Here is a 5,575-nt window from a genome sequence, read left to right on the forward strand (position 1 = left end):
TGAAGAAAAATTATAAAAGAAGACGACAGAACTACAACAAAACCCATAGCTACTAAGACATGAAGGGAAATACATGTTTTATTTAATAAAAGAGTTGTTATAATTTAGTTAAAACTTAGTAAAGCCTGAATCTACCGTCTCGTCGTGGAGGTATTAGCCAGCTAGAGGTTAGCCTAGCATCGTGTGACACCGGGAGATAATTGCTTGGGAAGCTAAACGAGTTTGTGTTGCCATGGGGATATCGGTTACTAAGGAGTACTGTCTGCATGGGTAGCTGTGCTGCCTTGGACTTGGTGAGGAAACCTGCATGGAACTGCCATACTTCGCTGAGGGAATATCTACCAAGTAGTGAGTAACCACAATGTGAGGTGCTTATAAATAAATACATTGGTAATGGTGAGAGGTTAGCATGTTTTGTTGTAGCCTCTGTTATTGGTAATGGTGAGAGGTTAGCATGTTTTGTTGTAGCCTCTGTTATTGGTAATGGTGAGAGGTTAGCATGTTTTGTTATTGGTAATGGTGAGAGGTTAGCATGTTTTGTTGTAGCCTCTGTTATTGGTAATGGTGAGAGGTTAGCATGTTTTGTTGTAGTCTCTGTTATTGGTAATGGTGAGAGGTTAGCATGTTTTATTGTAGTCTCTGTTCTTGGTAATGGTGAGAGGTTAGCATGTTTTGTTGTAGTCTCTGTTATTGGTAATGGTGAGAGGTTAGCATGTTTTGTTGTAGTCTCTGTTATTGGTAATGGTGAGGGGTTAGCATGTTTTGTTGTATCCTCTGTTATTGGTAATGGTGAGAGGTTAGCATGTTTTGTTGTATCCTCTGTTATTGGTAATGGTGAGAGGTTAGCATGTTTTGTTGTAGCTTCTGTAACTTTCTCACTATTATTCATGATTCATTCATGATTTTTCTTAATCATGGCATCATCAGGATGCTTTTAGTAGTGTTTAGAAACATGTTATCTACTCACTTGTAAATAAAATGACTCCAGTCACCATCTGTAATGAACACGATGGGAGACAGAGAGCTGGTTTCAAGCGCAGGGCTCAGCAGGTGTTTATTGTAAAGGACCACAGGAGGAGGCAGGTAGCTGGGTCCAGGGGCAGGCAGAAGGTCATACACAGGGGGTCCAAAAAGGCAACAGTACAGGCAGGGAAACGGCAAAAGGCATCATTAGTGAGGCAGGCAAAAACTATCATTCACAGGAGGATTATATACTGTCACCTCATATGAAACATTTGATCTGAAATCCAAAATGTTGGAGTTTAGAGCCACATTTAAAATGTTATCTTCACTGTCAAAATAGATATGATGTGGACTGTATACTCAATACAATCTTAATCTGATACCTCACTGTCTGTCTTTTGACTGATACTGCTTTTAAACTGGTCTGGTCAGTCTACTCAAATATTTGTACTATACATGTTTCTATCTGCAGGCAAAACTTTGATAATCTGTAATTTATATTGTGATACATTAATTTATGAATAGATATGGAAGGTTTCATGACACTGATATATCTGAATATGTTGAAGAAATATACTGCCACTATTTTCACCACCAAAGAATAGCAGTGTGGTTTTAATATGATTTGACTCTTTGCAGGCTGTCAGGCTGTGGAGTCACAGAGGAAGGCTGTGCTTCTCTGGTCTCAGCTCTGAGGTCAAACCCCTCACACCTGAGAGAGCTGGACCTGAGCTACAATCACCCAGGAGACTCAGGAGTCAGACTGCTCTCTGCTGGACTGGAGGATCCACACTGCAGACTGGAGAAACTCAAGTATGTGGAGGGTTTATGTCAATGTTCATATCAGACATGTTTGACTTTTCAGGCTAGTTAAGACAAACATTCTGAACTCCACTTGGACAAAGTTGTGTGTGTGTGTGTGTGTGTGTGTGTGTGTGTGTGTGTGTGTGTGTGTGTGTGTGTGTGTGTGTGTGTGTGTGAGTGTGAGTTCAGGTGTATCCCTCAATGACTGTCTGTTTTTCTGCTTACCGCTACAGTGTGGAACATGGTGGAGAGAACAGAATGAAACCTGGACTTAGAAAATGTGAGTGTTGACTGCTGTGAAGAATATGACTAAGAATAAGTCTTAATTCAAGTTAAGTCAAAGACCACCATCATTACTGACTTGGTCATGTTAAATATCATCTGTAGTTCTACAGAAGCAGAAATCAGGGACACCAACGTTTACAAAGAGTTGATGTGTGTGTGTGTGTAATTAATGTGAATAAGTGTGTTTTATATTACCATACAGTATAACATGTGATCATTCAACAAGTCTCAAGTTACCTTAACTTCTCCTTTTGATACCTAGAAACATCTACATTAAATGAATTAGTGAAAAGTGAGTTATTAACATTCTAATGTGAATGATGATGATTTCTAATAATGTGTCTGGTTTCATCCATCAGATGTCTGTGATCTCACACTGGACCCAAACACAGTAAACAGACTCCTCTCTCTGTCTGAGGAGAACAGAAAGGTGACATGTAGGAGAGAGAAGCAGCCGTATCCTGATCACCCAGAGAGATTTAAGGACATTAAACAGGTGCTGTGTAGAGAGGGTCTGACTGGGCGCTGTTACTGGGAGGTAGAGAGGAGTGGGGGGGCTGATATAGGAGTGGCATATAAAGGAATCAGCAGGAGAGGAAGGGGTTATGACTGTTATCTTGGATGTAATGACAAGTCCTGGAGTCTGTTCTGCTATGACAACAGTTACATTGCCTGTCATAATAATAACTCCACTACCATAGACGTCCCCTCCTCCAGCTGGTATAATAATAACTCCACTACCATAGACGTCCCCTCCTCCAGCTCCCACAGAGTAGGAGTGTATCTGGACTGGTCAGCCGGCACTCTGTCCTTCTATAGAGCCTCCTCTGACACCCTGACCCACCTGATCACATTCACCTCCACATTCACTGAGCCCCTCTATCCAGGGTTTGGGGTTGATTATGAATCCTCAGTGTCCCTGAAATAATAACTGGACACACACACACACACACACACACACACACACACACACACACACACACACACACACACACACACACACACACACACTGGACACACACACACACACACTGGACACACACACACACACACTGGACACACACACACCCACACTGGACACACACACCAACACTGGACACACACACACTGGACACACACACCCACACTGGACACACACACACCGGACACACACACACACCGGACACACACACACACACTGGACACAGACAAAGACACACACACACACACACACACTGGACACAAACTGGACACACACACACACACACACACACTAGACACACACAAATACACAGGACACACACACATACACACACACTGGATACACACACACAAACACTCTGGACACACACACACACATACTGACACACATAAACACTGACACACACACACACTGAACACACACACACACTGAACACACACACACTCACACACACTGAACACACACAGACACTGACACACAATGGACAAACACACACTGGACACTCACACATGACAGGCTTGTAATATTTTCTGATCTTTTACCACTTTGCATTTTTTATGATATATTTTACTGTTTGTGTTTGTACCACAGGAGGTTGGTGGGACCTTATTTAGGGAGGACAGGCTTGTAATGGCTGGAGTGGAATAAGTGGAATGGTATCAAACACGTGGTTTCCATGTGTTCCATTTCATTCACTCTGTTCCAGACATTATTATGAGCCGTCCTCCCCTCAGCAGCCTCCTCTGGTATGTACTGTCCTGTATGTGAGAGAGATCCAACAAGGAATTACAATGTATGTATTACTTTTAATACCTGCAAATGGCAAATAAACTACTGGAACTCCTTATGAATGTCTGCAGCCGACAAGAGGTGAAAATATTACCAGAATATTCTGCAAAATGTTGATGAAGACGTCACTCAATCCACCCAAAACAACATGCAGTCTTTCCACAAGACTCCCATGAAGTTATAGTGTGACGTTATGAGTCGACGTTAAAGTAACATTCTCACAACATACTGCACTTGTTTTATCCTGTTTTAGATGTATCCTCTGTTTAAACATTTAAACTCTTACAATAACACCGTTAAAATACCAATGTGATCATTTCTTGTCTTTTATGTTGGAAAAACTAATTGTACAATTATATGTGGACATACGCTCCATAGTTGTACAAGTATACATGGTTATATTGTACTTTTCATAATAAAACATACTTGAAACAAGAAAAATCATGTTAATAGTGGAAACAATTTCGTTATTGATTTTTACATTGCTTCTCCCTGTCTCATGTTGACGTTTGTCATGAATCTTGACCTGGAGGCAGAACTGTGCGATTTCCTCTAGATATGTCAGCTGCAAAGTCAGAATTGGCTGTGGAAAATGTTGTTTTATGGTCTTAATTTAAGGGAAGGATTAGCAGTGTGGTTAGGGTTGAGGTTAGGATTAAAATCGGATTGTATTACTTTGTGCCTGTGCCAGCTAAGGGATACTTTGCTGAACTGCCTCCAGGGCAAGATTCATGACAATAAATACCAACCTGCCTCCAGGACAAGATTCATAACAATAAATGCCAACCTGCCTCCCAGTCGTCCCCTCCTTATCTTTACAAGACTGCAAAACATGCAAGCTAGTGATGTGGGGGTTCTCTCATAACCCTCAGTCCCCAGGTGGGTAGATGGCAGGTTGAATAAAAAGAAAACAATAGGCTACATAAAACAATCCATAAATGTATAATTATTATGTAATTAACACAAAACATTAAGGACACTTTTCTTTCCATGACAAACTGACCAGGCGTAACTCAATATTAGGAAGGTATCCTTAATATTTTGTCCACTCAGGGGCTCTGACCCTTTACATAACAGTCAATCCTCTTTTCCAGGAAACCTTCTTTAAATTTCCCCAAATGCTTCCACACTGCTGCTCTCTCACAGCTGCTCCAGGGCCTCTTGGGTTGAGGAGTCATTCTCTTCTAACCTGATCACAGCTGCTCCAGGGCCTCTTGGGTTGAGGAGTCATTCTCTTCTGACCTGATCACAGCTGCTCCAGGACCTCTTGGGTGGAGGAGTCATTCTCTTCTAACCTGATCACAGCTGCTCCAGGACCTCTTGGGTTGAGGAGTCATTCTCTTCTAACCTGATCACAGCTGCTCCATGGCCTCTTGGGTTGTGGAGTCATTCTCTTCTGACCTGATCACAAACAAAGACAAGATTCAAACAAATAAACATGATGGTCCAACATAATAGGGGGGGGGGGGGGGGGGTTATAGGGAAGATAGGGGAGAGGAGTGGAGTATAGGGAAGGTAATCTGATTCATTATGATCTAGGATCAGGTCCCTCCTCTCCATGTAATCTGATTCATTATGATCTAGGATCAGGTCCCCCTCTCCATGTAATCTGATTCATTATTATCTAGGATCAGGTCCCCCCTCTCCATGTAATCTGATTCATTATGATATAGGATCAGGTCCCCCTCTCCGTGTAATCTGATTCATTATGATCTAGGATCAGGTCCCCCCTTTCCATGTAATCAGATTCATTATGATCTAGGATCAGGTCCA

The 5,575-nt window shown here is 42.0% G+C and overlaps 1 long non-coding RNA gene across 1 annotated transcript; it reads left to right on the forward strand.

Moving 5' to 3' along the window:
• Positions 1 to 1,906: 1,906 nt before the first annotated feature.
• LOC145866109 (uncharacterized) lies at positions 1,907 to 4,246 on the forward strand. Its single transcript, XR_014383151.1, has 2 exons — positions 1,907 to 2,047; positions 2,412 to 4,246. It is a non-coding gene; the product is annotated as an uncharacterized LOC145866109 (long non-coding RNA).
• The last annotated feature ends 1,329 nt before the right edge of the window (positions 4,247 to 5,575 follow it).

This window comes from Salmo salar, unplaced genomic scaffold (genome assembly GCF_965601325.2).
Source record: "Salmo salar unplaced genomic scaffold, fSalSal1 ptg000129l, whole genome shotgun sequence".
Lineage (NCBI taxonomy): Eukaryota > Metazoa > Chordata > Actinopteri > Salmoniformes > Salmonidae > Salmo > Salmo salar.